This window comes from Colias croceus, chromosome 10 (assembly GCF_905220415.1).
Source record: "Colias croceus chromosome 10, ilColCroc2.1".
NCBI classification, from domain to species: Eukaryota; Metazoa; Arthropoda; class Insecta; order Lepidoptera; family Pieridae; genus Colias; species Colias croceus.
The window spans coordinates 3,952,521-3,968,193 of record NC_059546.1 but is presented as its reverse complement, the minus strand read 5'-3'; the positions used below and the strand labels follow the sequence as shown (position 1 = coordinate 3,968,193).

The 15,673-nt window shown below is 34.0% G+C and overlaps 1 protein-coding gene across 1 annotated transcript in view; it reads left to right on the top strand.

Annotated features, from left to right (window-relative positions):
- LOC123695054 (homeotic protein Sex combs reduced-like) overlaps nucleotides 1-15,673 on the top strand; it is a 31,102-nt gene that overhangs the window by 13,794 nt on the left and 1,635 nt on the right. The window lies entirely within an intron of this gene.

The window sequence follows — 15,673 nt, the reverse complement described above, 5'->3', positions numbered from 1 at the left end:
TGTTTTTGGGGATAAAAATTATCTACTACCAATTAATAGAGTAAAGTCAATAAACATCTAGGTTTTATTTCCCTAATATAATATTTTGAAAACATTAAATTTAATTTTCCGTTACTATTAATTTTATCGGGTTGAACCTTGTCTGCCCTTTCACACCCAGCCAGCCATTGTTAAAGATACAAACCTATAGTTAAAAAGCGATATAATAAATCTATTGTGTAACTCTTCTATGTATCACACAGTATCGATCTAGTACGTATTTTCAATTAATCTAAAATTAACGGCTCCGTATAAACCAGGAAAGCAACGAACCGGAGAGGAATTTAAATAGTCTGTAGACGACTTTAGTGCCGCCACTCTGATCGTGCGGAATCTAGGGGACGGTTAGTGGACAATCCATTTTAAACCCTCGATTAATGGTTTAGAGTTCAAATTGAAACAAATCAGAATGTAGGCAAAATCATTAAAGTTACAAAACTTTTTTGAAATCATCAATGAACTTTGCCACTCTCTGGTCGGATTTGTTATTGTAAAAATAGGAAGGCCTGAGTTTGTTAGGATAGATCGATAGATAATATTTGTTTCTTACACGCAAAAACAGCTGATCGGATCTTGATGAAATTTTATATCAGGACTGTTAGACGGAAAGTTCTATACCTACTATATTAGAAAATAAATAAGTTTACAAAAAATAACATTGAATTATTTTATCTTTGTAAATCGTTGACGTATAAGTTGTTTAAGAGCAATTTTCAGCGAAAATACCTCCGTTTAATACCTAGGTAGGTACTTAATAATTCTTTCACAAAATTGAAGTTAATAATTTATTTGCATTTATTATTAGGTTATTTAAGAACGTAGTAACATTTAATTACATAGGTATATTATGCCAAATAGAAGCCAACATACCAAAGGTCTTGAACACGGCTTGGCGTGTGACGGGGGTTGACATACCCACTTCATTAATTCTTCAAACTCCTAATCAATACCTTATTGCTACAAAGACGTGACTGACGCTTTTCTTGCGAAAAGGTATTTTCAAGTGTACCTATACCTAGTATGACTTTGAAATATTTATTCGATTGTTTGGAATAAAAATTTTGGCTGTAAAAGATTGAACAGGTAATACATCAAATTGTAAACCATTTTTAAATGTTATCCTTTTTTTATTATTATTTATTATCAATTATTTTATAATTTTTTTTAAATTTTTCAAGCTTACGTTAGAGGCCAACGATTCTTACGTTTGGTAATCAAATTCAAAAATAATGATAAATAACTATTAAAATGATATCGTATTTTAGTCTGGTCGAGAGAACAGTTGTATAAAACTACCCCAAACCGCGCTAGGGCTGCGTCAAAGCTACAAACTGACAGATATTAATGATTATATGGAAAAATATCGTTGCGTTTCCTTTCCCTAGCTTTTAAAGCGTAATAAACAATGTGCAATTAAAACGCCAATAGCAGATTGATGGATTGATTAATTTGTCCGTTTGTTACGGTATAATATTTGTTATATTTTTCTTTTTGGATGTCTACAAATCCATTGGTATTTCAAAAACATTCCTGTTAAAAGTAACATGAAAAATAACGATAAATTCCAAAGTTTATTGATTTCGTTCATGTTCAAAAAAATAAGACCATACTCGAATTATGGAAGAAATATTTGCAAATTACATACCAATAAAATCATACATTTGTGACCTCCAAAGATACAGTAACAGCAAAAATCGATAAAGATTCATATAGAAACAGGCTCGTCACAATTTTATTTTATTAGGTATATATTAGGTGTCCATAAACACTAGCTAAGACCATTCGATGACATAATGGTATCATCTTAGGAAGCTTGACGTTACCAATTATGGAATAGAAATATACTGTAAAAGGAATGATTCAAAAGTACCACTACGGATACTATGAAAATCTTTTATTTATTAATGTTGTAATATTAACTGTTAGACATAGAACATTTATTTTAGATTAATGTGCCTTCAAGCTACAAGTGACAAAATAATATATTGTAAAAGGACATATGAAACAAGATTATGTAAGTGTCTGTTCCGACAAAAATCCGAAACGGCTCTACCAATAACAAAAATGAATAAGTAAAGCTAGATAGAGTCGACCAGTGAAAAACTTTCACAAAATAATAAGTAGGTAGGTATAATTGGATTTGTTTATAATCGGATTGCACTTAACAATTTCAAATGTATCCTTAATGAAAACCAACTCAACACCCCTATGTTTAAAGCTCAAAATGTCTATAAAGCCTTAATATAAGTTCTACGTCAATTAAAGTACCTATCATTCGCATCCACCTTATTAGTGCCACAACGATGTAATCACTGACAGATTTATATATCAATGCATAGCAATGGAGTACCAATTAAAACGGTAGAGATAAGACGTCATTTTGTAATTGGTTCATTATAATCAGCTGGGTTGGGCGGGGCGGCTAACATACCTACATACCTACATGTAAACACAGCCTTCATGAGACTCGAAATAAAATGACTACAAGATAAAACATGCGTGATTTGCTATTTTTAATATCGTTTCAAGTTCAACTATAATGTATTTATAGAACTGGGTCTATGTTTTGCATTAAAAAATATAAAAAATCTCCATGGTAACTGTCCGTAACGCAATTATTCTGATTAATACATACAGGTTTTTGATATTAACGTTATATTTTTCTTTTAATACTAACCTGCAGTACTTAAGCATGCTTATTGCAGTAATTGGATAAATGGAAACTAAGGGAGCGTTTATTTAATTGGAGATAATTCAATTGAAGATAACTTTCTTTACCAAACGATTATAAATACCTAATTATTTAGGAACATAATATCTTTGTTATTGTTTCATTATAAGTATTATATCGGTGGGTGTGAACTGTGAACAAATTTAGTAGGTAGGTATTAAAAGAATAACCCTTTTACATTTAATCCTTTCCTACCAGAGAAAGTCCTGCATTTAATGGTTCTCCATCATAAGAAAAACTATCCTAATATCGAAGAATTGATTCAAAGAATCGGTTGAGCACATGCTATAAGCCATATTTAATTAATCATCTAACAACTCATCTTGCTATTAATAAAAGCTCACTATTTCAAATAAATCTTCGTGTTAATAGTAAACAGTGACGTGGGCAGTCAAAACAATAATAAACATTATGGAAACGCGAAAAACGTTCGAGCTCACGTAAATACTGACAGTTTGTTTTGAGATGTCGTGAGTGACGCTTGCAAGCCGCTCGGGCATGTCACGAATACGCCCCCGGTTCGTTAACTAGGCACTAAATGCACGTAAACTTTGTACTAGGTAGTAGGTACCTAAGTTAAATTGAATCCCTTTGATAGCGATATCTAATGTATATGCACGTAAGCTGTGTACTATTGGTAACCTTAGATGCTATAACAGTTGCTATATTGTATGAGAGATGTATGATTAAACATGAATATGGAACCTGTAGGCAATGACCTATTATACTAGTAGACGCGGCATACGCCAACATCATTGCACTAAAAAACAGCGTAATTAATACATATACCTACTTACTAACGCATTATCACCAATACAGTTGTTCTCTCTTTCACTCTCCCGCACGAGACATAATACATGTCTCACTCATTGTACTTCGTAATAACAACTGCCGATTAAAATATAAAAAGAACGTCCAGCCACGACGCTGAATGGTGCGTGACTAAGTGAAACTCGGGCACTTAGCTGAGTTTGTTCTTGCCAAAATAGAGAGCGGGTAACGTATCTAGCTATTTTATATATCATAGGGATTAAACATGAATATGGAACCTGTAGGTAGATGATAGAATCTGATATTATTTGTGATCGAATAGAATCTGCATCAGATTAAGAGAAACCTTCAAGAAACTGATTAAATTTTCTATAGTAAAAATATTGGCTAAAATTTTGTGCATAAGGAAAACATTTAGATATCCATGCTTATTCATAAAAAAACTATATAATAAATAAGCAGTATAGTACTGAAAACGTGCTAATTATAGTTCACGCAAGCTGCAGGATAGATTCATGTACCTAAACATAATATTATAATTGTTCCAATTCCTAGTACCTACATCTAACTCAAACTCGTGTATTGATTGTTTACCGTCTATGTAAACCAGTTTGCTTAACTATAAATATCTCCTACTTATTAATATAACATACCAATATACTTCGTTTAGTTGATATAGGTACTAAAATTATACTATGTCATTCTATGAACAATTATTAACTTATCAAAGAAAGAAGTTCTAAACAAATTATACACCAATGCTACTTCTATTTCAAGCACCAAACAAAAGAAGACATCAATTTTTACACACATGTACATCTCTGTATTAATTATCTGTGATTCAAATTTTATTTATACTCTGTGAGTCGTTTTATTGCAGCGTTGAACTAACATTTCCTAACGCACTGTCTCAGTTCTGAAGCGGCGCGCGAGTGTCCCTGTCACTGGACAAGCTTGCTCCCAAATACACCCAGGATTAAATAAATCCCTTCACTAAGATGAAAAGTCGTCATAGAGTAGATGTGATACGAAATAATGCTTTTATAATCGTCACTGCTTAGCAGACGATTAAATGATAGCTCTATTAATTGATAGAAACAGTGCTAATGGTGCTTGGAGGATAATTATACCAAGTAATAGTTGCAGTTAGTTTTTGTTGTGTTTACGTATGAATGACTCGTATTGGAATGGACAACAGGCAACTCACTCTGCTTACATTGCTTGATTTCAGCAATGCTTTCAATACCGTGGATCACGACATTCTGTTGAGTTCGCTTGGTTCTCTTAACATATCTCCAGCAGCTGTTGACTGGTTTCGTAGTTTTCTCCAAGGTCGCCGGCAGTGTGTCAAGATTGATGATTCCACTTCTTCTTGGTGCAATGTTTCTGTCGGTGTACCTCAAGGTAGCGTGTTGTCTCCTCTCCTCTTTTCAATTTTTATTAATTCAATTTCCCAAAATATTTCTTCTCCCTACCATATGTATGCTGACGATTTACAACTGTACACGCAATGTTCTCTATTTGATTTACATAACTCCGTGAAAACTATGAATGCTGACCTAAAAAGTATTGCCGACTGGAGTAATAAATATGGCCTATCTATTAACCCGTCCAAAACGCAAGCAATCATCATAGGAAGTCCTCAATTAATTGCCAAAGTGGATTGGACCGCTATTCCTTCCATCCAAATCAACAACACTCCTATTCCCTATTCCGCTACCGCTAAAAACCTCGGCTTGCACTTTGACCAAACCTTCTCCTGGACGGTACAACTCAACGCAGTACGCAAAAAGATGTTTGGTGTCGCTGCTTCCCTTAGGCGACTACGAAATATTTTACCAATTCCCACTAAAATTGCGCTTGCACAGTCCCTTCTATTCCCTATTTTAGACTATGCAGATGTCTGTTATCCCGACCTCACCGAATGCCAGCTTAACTCCCTTGAGCGACTGCAAAACCTTTGTATCCGATTTATATTTGGACTGCGTAAATACGACCACATTTCTGAATTTAGAGCCAGGCTCAAGTGGTTTCCAATTCGCCTTCGCCGGAATACTCACATACTCCACCTCTTGTATTCCATTCTATTTGATCCTAAAACTCCTCCTTACCTGAAACAAAACTTTTCCTACGTATCTTCCAACCATTCCCTAGCTTTACGATCCTCGAACAACCTGACATTATCTTTCCCTCATCATCATTCAAAATTCTTTCACTCTTCCTTTACTGTCACCGCCATTTCGCTATGGAATGCATTACCCGAGGTTGTGAGGAGAGCTCAAAGCCTGCCTATTTTTAAAAAGGAGCTAAGGAACCATTATGCTTCCTTATCACAAGATTGATGAACCTTAACACTGTTTTGTAAGTATATGTATTATTTATGTATGTATATTTGTTGTATATATTATATGTATGTATATATATTGTATATGTATGTATTGTATGTATATATATCGTATATATATCGTATATGTATGTATTGTATGTATATATTTATGTGTAGTACTTTATATACATATTTGTATTAAAATTCAACTTTCAGTTGTGCACCACCTACTCCGTTTCTCTGCAGCTTTCCTTTGCTGTGGTTGTCTGGCAGAAATCGCTCGAAGCGATAAGACCGCCCTCTGTACTTGTTCTGTACTTTGCTGTATAATTGTTTTATCCTCTCTTTTTGTGTACAATAAAGAATTTTTATTATTATTATTATGTATCTCAATTCCATAATACACGGGTACCATCATAAGGAAGGTACCCGGTCCTTTGGAAGGCTTACGTGGGGACACGGATCCAACACGCAGAGGCCCTTTCGAGAACTTTACTGTGTTGTGGGACACCAGCCGCAGCCTGCCCATGACTGCACTATAGAGATACAGCCCTGGGCAGTCCGCGGCCAATGTAGGACTATTGCAAAATAAGGAAACAAAAGAAACTGGGCTATGGAAAGGGATGTTAATGGACCGGAATTTAGGACTATGGAAGACTATGGCACCTGCCTTTCTACTAAAATATAGCAAAAAATTGTTGGCAGGTGGTGACTCGCCCTCTCACTGTATGGGCCCCCGAAATAAGTCGCTGCAAAAGTGCGACAAGGGGGCAACATATTGCGAGCAGCTAAGGGTGGAGAGGCGTCCCTGGACTTTAAACTACGATCACGCGCTCCCTGAGGGTCCAGCATCACGTGCCCACTCGCCACTTATGATTCGCATCCACCCTTCGAGCTAAAAGCTCTCGCGACTCCACTCTGGCCGGCCGGTGAAGGCAAGCCAGAGGTGGGGGTCCTGTCCTCGTCAGGCTTCACTCCGACCGGCCGGTGAAGGCAAGCCGGAGATGAAGACAGGGGCCTCCCCCGGGAGCACTCGGTTCCCGCGGGGTCGCTACTCCCCGACACCCCGCCACAAGGTGTCCTGCGGGTTGACTGATTGCACGGGTGGAATATCTATTGTCACATAAACAATAGATATCCCAACCGTGGGCGATGGGGTCGTCACATCCCTACGCCCTTTTATTATTATTATTATTATGACATGTAACAATTATCAATTGTATGCTTTATTAGATGATACTTACCTTTACAAGAAGCTCAACATTAACAAACATCACAAGATCCGCCTCTACAAAATATCATATTTATAGAATACAACCAAAAACTATAACCGTACGTCTTGTCTATACTCCTTACCACATGGCACTCGATAGAAACGTAAACTCACACCACATATAAAGTTGATACGTTTGAACATAAACCATCTCTGCCGGTTCATCAGTCGGCCAACAAATTAGTCGGTGTCACTACAATAATATACAATAAGCGCCGTACTTCAGGCTTGTACGTCGCATAAATCCTTCAACAAAGCCGAGTAATGTTTTGTATGGAGATTTCTTTCGACGAAACCACCGGTTGCCGTGTAGTGGCCTTTATCTAGTCGTAAATTAATTCTTGATATTGATAAACGCTAGTTTCTCAGTCAGCCGCCGACGTATCTATGTACCGAGTTAATTATGCGCAAGTGTACAAGGCATTTGAACGTTCGACTACTAATTATAATGTATGTGTTTAAAATTTTAGACAACGTATGTGTAGGGTAATGCTTGAGTTACTTATGAAAGATTATAATGTGGATACAAACATAGATGTTCCTGAAATAGATTATTGTTTGTACCTGCAAAATCTCACGTAATTTATTTTTGGCAATCTTATTTTATTGCTCTTGCCAATTTAATTACTTTAAAACACATATAAAACAATTAATATGAATCATTTCATAACTTAAACAGATTAATAAGGGCATAGCTCTATCATCATTTTTATTAATTACAATATGAACAATATATTCAAATTATAATACAATAACAACGCAAATGCATACCGTGCCTAGTACACGCCTTTTATGATGTCATCATTCTATTCTCCCTTAGACAAACAGTTTTTGGTGTTATATTCATTGTTACTTATATAAAAAATAACTATGCTTATATGCATATTTGCCAGAGGTTTTCCTTACAACCCTGTTACAAATTCGCCACAAGCGGTATTCAAAAACAACACAGCCTAACAAAACCTACGGTCAATAAATCAAGATTGCAAAGTTGCCAAATGTTGCAAAATTCGCATAATGCTCAAGGTCTTTGCATTGAAACTTCGCCAGACGTCTATTGTAAGTACTTTCTTTGGAGCGCTCCAATTAATCTACTAATGGCCATAAGGGGTTCTATTATACTTTTACTCTCCTTCAAAGAAAGCAATAATGAGTGACATATTTGCATGGCCGGACCCACCGCGGGCAGGTAATGTCTCGTAATCGGTCGATTTGTCTTATTGTCAAAGATGTCGTTTGTTTGTGTTCGGTGACCGCGACTGGTGCCCGAGATAAAAGTAATAAATTACATGAAACGGAAGGTGTTTGTAATGCTTGCCGCCAGAGGTGTGGCATTAGGAGACGCACGGTAAGAATAACCAACGGCTTTGATAAGATGCACTATTTTCACTAAAATGTTTAAAAGATGATGCATAAAATTATAGACGATGCATAAAACAACTATAGAGGAAAAAAAAATAATCCCATTAGCCAATTTTTAGTTTAGAAATGGGAATTCCAAAGCTTTTCGTCATCAGACGAGATGCTTTAGAACTGTAGAGCTTTTTCTCCTTCATAATTAATTTAAAGCGCCACCATTAATTATTTCAACTGATTTATTGAATTCATCTCTTACTATCATTTAGACTCTACATGATAACAAGAGATGAATTGTAGAGCATAATAAATAGAATAGATTATTTTAAGTTTTAACGCACTAGGTACTACTACTTTCTACTCTATTTACATCACTATTACACGTGCAAAAAGTTTAATGCTATGCGGCCTTTTGCATAAAAATACAACCACTCTCACGATCAAGGTACTTTTAAAATACCAACTTTCAAATATAAAAACTGCCTCGAAATGGAAAGGATGCACCTAACCAATCTCTATACTAAATTATACATGAAACGACCTCTGTAGACTCGTTCAACCAGATTTATTTTAAAATTAATATTCAATTAGCTTTCCGCACATGATGCTGGGCGTGCGTATTATTAAGTTTAATTTATGGCATCATTTGCTGGACGATTTTTAAATTATTACCCGTTTTAAACGGTTCGTCGTAATTGTGATTGCGAGAGAAAAGATTGCGTTGATTGCTACAAGGCTTCTATGAAAGTTTTAAAATAAATACAGATGAAATTAATTGCATAATATATGGAGGGGAGGGAGTCAATTTTCAGACAGTCATCTTAGTACTGACTGTTCTTATCTCAATATTTTTTTCATACTATTACCTACTTCAGAAACTTTATTAATTACGTAGGTACTTCTTTACATGTGAAGATGGGGAAAATTTATTTTATTTAAATTTGATATATTTATCTGATATGGGTAACCTGGCCCCTGGGTCACCTAGGTATAGGTAAATGGATTTGCCATTTGAATTCAAATATAGGAGAATTTTATGTTTATCAGCAGTAGGGTGTATTCCAAACGATTTTATATCAGTTTATAGGAAACTTGAACACAATCAAAATTTAATAAGTAGGTATGAAAAGCAATACCTAGTATCTAATCTGTGACAATACACATTACACAGTATAGAACGTTTCATGCTAATACAACCAATTTCAAAACAAACGAAATATTGTCATAACAATTAATTTAATTACCTTTATATTTCCCCATTCTTCGGGTCCCAGCTACCTTGGAATTTACCTACTTACCGGTCCAACCACTTATGGATACATTAAGCAATTTGTCTTGCTGATAAACGATCTTAAAGTGTGTTACTAATATTAACTATGCGTATTATACGTCTTCACTCGTTTGCTATTAAATTATGAAATAGAAAGCGTTTCGCATGTTAATTAATGATTTTACTGTTGACCAATTACCTCGATTTTAATATTTTAATCACATCGATGGATACATAGACACATAACTATCGCAATAATATTATGTTCAAAGTTAGTTATTTTTATATATTTTTGTTTTCATTGAATATAATAAAGTTATTTTATCGTATTATTATCGTCCTACCTACTAGATTTTCCGTAATGTATATTCCATTGTCAAGTACTAATTTTTTTTAATAAAATCCACACATAAGTATACTCTATATATATATATCCCAAACAAAATATTATTGTCACATAAATGGTTACAAAAACATGTCCAATATCAAATTTATAACGTTAAAATTGTAATTAATAAATCATGCATATTTATTATTTTGATTTATCTTGATATCGATCAGTTTAGAAGTCGTTAGCATTTGAATTTTAATATCTATACTGGGTACTAATATTATCTATTACTGGGTGTTCTGTTTTAATTTTATGGGTTTATTAATCATAATTTTCATAAATATTCCTATTTGACTCGAATTAACAGCTTTGCATATTAATATCAATATTAATAACGAGTGTTTATGGTTTACAATATTTATAATACGTATTAGCCATTTTTGAATTTCTTTTTGAGGAAGAGGATATGTCGAAAACACGGCAAAATTTATGAAATATTATTGAAAAGGAATCTAAAATGAGTTAGTGCGTGTATATAAATAGCTATCTAGATATAATCTCGATAAACCACAAATAATTCCTATTGTAGAGTAAACTTTATGTCTCTATAGTCTCGTCTAGTACCTAACTTATATCTCTCTTTAGATACTCAATCTGAGTCGTCTAATCGCATAGTTGGTTTAGAGTCTAAAACAAAATGGCGCTCAGTTTTAGATTAAGACAGTCGCATAGAAATAGACGATCAAAAAGTTGTAATAAGAATTTATCAACGGCGCCGTCTGCTCCCGTGCATAGATTTATTGCGTGTTATGTAAATGTGTACAAGATATTAGCGTCCTTAATAATTCTATGTCGGTTTGAGATATACTGTATTAATGCACAGCCTTTGGCCACGCGGGAACCAATCGGACGATCTCGCCTTTTATGTACCGGCTGAGAATAATATCGTATGCGATTCGATGCGATTTATTTTAGTATTTGGAATGCGATATAATAAAATGCGCAAATTGATAAAAAATACACAAAATAACTGAATAACATTAGTATATTCGTATTCGATTTTTTCTTATAACATTTATTATTTAATAAGTCATGTAAAAACAGTAAATCATGATGAATGTTCGATGTTAAGTTACTCATTGCACCTGGAAAATTTAAATGCAAAAAAATTCCCCAACATTTCGTTTTTCCTCGTCGTATTTACATACCTATGGAAAATTCTGTAGCTTCATATTAACATTAGAATATCACAAAACCGCGACAGAAGATAAAACATAATTGGTCTTAAATAATCCATAATGAAAGTTACATCATTTATAACTGATAGGTACCTTTATCCTGTAGCACTTCATAAAAATATACTAAATTCTAAGCACTATTTGAGTAGGTACTCAGGGCTCCGGCTTATAATCGTAAGGCAGTGCGCCAAACTGTAAGTCAGTGCGACTAAGATGTGACATTTGATGTAACTAAACATGAACCGTGGTTGGCTGATGACATAATTTAAAACACGCATGCTCTGTGTTAAGAGGATGTTGTCAGTAGTATCTATAGAATAAGATGGAATGATTAATAGCCACAGAGTAGTATGATTCAGAGTCTCCTTGGTCGTGTTGTTCATCTAATTATTCTCTGAATGTTTGAATTTGGACGTGTAAATGGAAATTAAGTGCGAAATAAATGCCAACATTTCCGAACAACAAGAAAATGAACAAGCATCTCTTACAGAAATACGTAGCTCGTAATAGATTATATTACGTAACTAAAGTCATAACTTCGATACAAATAACAAAAAGAAAATATAAATAAATGTCCCTTGCCTGAACTGAAGACGAACCCTGAAACATAAAATTCCCACAAACCTTATCACATTATCAAATGAACGTGATATAATTCCTACATGAAGCCTCCAGAGATCTCATCTGTAGCTAAAAAGAAACAAACTAACTGAAAGTAATTCAAAAGTTTTGTAAAGAAGCACCGCGGGACAGCTTAACACATTGCCGCGATAGCTCGCGAGATACTGTAGTAAAAACAAAAAAATAAAAGGTTATACCAATGAAAGCGACCACGAAGCGCAGGTACCTTAAGTAGACTCGTGATAGGCAAGCGACAAGTTAAAATAATTACCCCACAACTTGCAATAAATTAACGCGGAATTTTCGTTTTGTAGTTCTGTATGGCGTTTATATGCTACTTGGCTGTGGTCTTGAATAGGGTTGCGTATTTTTAAATGATACTATGGAAGAGACTAAAGAATAATTTCTTGTTTTTAAATACTGCTGAAACTTTACCAACCAGAAAAAACTAAAATAATATTTTTATCCTAGTGAAATCAGCGATTAGAGAGATCCTAATTATTTTTATTTACAAACCTAAAAATATTTTGGGAGGTCAACTAGCCTAGGCTAGAAGTCTTATTTGTCCATAATTTAATTTGAAATAAAATCGAATAAGAAAGACATATTACCTAGGTATATAAATTAAGAAACGAGATATCACTACATTTCCTTAATCTAATGCTATATGAATCGCGATAGGTTTAGGTCTTGTAAATATAATCTAGAACCATACTTAATTCATTTATTTTAGAAACCGTTGCAGATGACGTCTAGAAAACATCTAGGTACAAAACTCTAGCTCAAAATTCAAAAAATCCCCGTCTCTCATGATTAATGTGTTTATATTGAATATTGTAGGATGACCTGTTTTGCGATGCACCGACTGCTTATAATGGGCAGATGTTATACATACACCGGCTTAAACTCCATAGCAACTGTTGTTTTTTGCTAGTAATGTGTCTATTGTTTCTATGTATGTAAGTGCTGTGCTTATAAGCATTCTCACTTATATCAAATCCTTTGGGGAAAATTGTAGTTATTGAATATCTATTTTTTCTTTAAGTAAAAGATAAAGCCCAAGTAAATGACGATATCATCTGGTCATGGGCATTTCATGGTTCATTACGTTTAAATTTTATTTTTAAATCGGGTAAAGTAGTGTATATCGGAACTGTAATTTTGACGGAATATAATTCCACTTGATTAATGCCTTGTCCTACATAAATTTATTCTTTAAAATCCTTAAAAATATCGCTTATCGCGTATAATTTAAGAGCATCATGCGCATTACCAATTACAGCAGTTAAAAGCCAGTCCTTTTACGGATTAAGTGTTGATTCCGTACTCTTTAACGTTTCTACAATAATCGTTATTCTAAAGTTTATCTGTACTATGATCGTATATAATAGCTATAACTATAAAAATACATGTGACACTTTTATCACATGTATTCCGTTTTCATCTAGATATCATTAGTCATGTTTCTTTGATGTTTTATTGCTAAACATTTTTATGTTGGCATAAAACCCCATTTTATTAAGTATGTACCTTCGATGATAGAAAGATATACATTCTATCGAGAATTTTCGAAATGGTGTAAAATGTTATAATTTTTCATGTATGTAGGTATGTGCTGAAAAAATGACAGATCTTATTAAAATGTGTTTTTGTCTGTATCTTTGCCAATAATAAGTGTTTTGAAGCTTGTTTTCGAACTTCTACCACATCAGGATATCACCCTTTCACAAACAGAAAAATCATTATTTTAAGATATTTTTACAAAAACTTTGTGAAGAAAAGGTAAAGTTTATAAGGATGGATAGCATAGGTTTTAATAAATAAGTATCTCATAAATAATATAGGTCCAGGTATTTGCGAAAAAAAGGGGGCATGTGGATGTGGACTAGTGAGGGTGAAGAATAGAAAATAAAATATAACTACATATTTTTTAAATCTAGATTTTAGATGAATCTATCCAAGTCTAATATATGTATTAAAACATCAAGATCGTTTCCAGACATAGCCTATTTTAGTTTTTAAATTCTTAGACTCATCCATAGGTAATACGATGTCATTCGTTTAAAATTCGACCATGCAATATGTCTAGACTCAAACGGAATATAAATGGTCTGTGACCTAGAATTACCTATGTAACGATAAAAAATAACATTTTTTTAGATTTTTCGCAGAATATTGGCACAAACAATTTTTATTTCACATTGTAATATTATTGTACTAATCTGCATGAGAGGGAAAATTCGTATAGTGTAAATTGAAGTTATTGCAAAAAGTAATTTTAATAAATTACGTGGCAGAGTGTCCTTATATTATTAGCAATTAATTTTTCGTACACTTTGGATTTTATTACTTTAAGATTTTTCTACGTGATTTTAACTAAGTCGTCGACGAAATCATTAAAAATTAAAAATTTTATTATACATCCATAACAATAATTTGTTCCGCATTTGTTCTTTTTTTATTATCTTCAGCTTTATTACACACATAAAATATTTCATCCAGTACATTGTAAAAAGCTTTATTTGGATCAATAGCCACTTATTAATTCAGTGACACTTGATGTATTACAGAATAATGTATTAAGCACCGCCTGTCTCCTGTGATTTATTTCATATACCTGTTCTCATATTTTTTGTACCACTTTATTCATCTGCACTTCCTAATGATATCTAATTCAAATTAGGATATTGATGTAAGCGTTTCATTAAAATCACCATATTCCTCAATACACATTGAAATTCATATAGCCTCGTATTGTGTCCCGTCGTTTCGTCTCTGTACAAGGATTATGTTAAAATAATGCTTCGATTCCGTTGTTTGTGCATCGCGCTGTCACTAACATTTCAATCATAAGCTTTTTGCCGCGGCTTCACTTGTAGGCCCGGGAGGACATCGAATATTTATAGTTTTTAAACATCTTTATCGACGCGGGTTTGACATGTCGGACAGGAGCGAAGTATCGAACGCTGCTGCTGTATTCATTAGTTTTGTGTTTATTTTATTGATCAATTCGGTATCGATTGCATTATTCTGCATCGTAGCTCTTGAGTGATGATCGGGTAGGGTTAATTGTTGAAAATTTGGCGAGCGATTAATTAAAGTGGTGGTTAAAGAAATGAAACAAATGGTTCAGTTTAATTTGGAAGACAGGTCGCATATCGATCACGAGCGGACTGGCGCTCGTCCAAGCCATTCGGTGGGCTCGCTATAGACGTGCCGTGACAGGTGCACGCAGCCCACGACTTTGTCGCTTCACACTACTTACTCCCTCTGTAAATTACTCCACATATCTAAAATATTTCATTAACCAATTTCTGTAACCAGACTCGCAACAAATTATGCGCAATATTGTCCAATACATTATTTAAACGCATTGAGAAAATGGTCGTACCTACCGTAAGGTTATTTTGAATAAAATATAATTCATTATAAGTGCGTCATTAAACATTAATTAAAATCGTTAGCACTTTCAATACGAAAATATAACGTAGTATAATTTCTAATGTATTATAAATTGTGCAGCGCTTTATAAACCCTTAACAGAAATCTCGTTCGGAATCGTGCGCATTGCCGCAAGCTGTACATCACAATCGAGCAAGCGTGGCACGAACTCGCTCCGACCAACTATTCATAGCCGCTAAAACGGGCATTCAGCCCTTAATATCAACCTATCGAGTATTCCGATCGGAATAATTAATAATGTATGATACGGTTGAC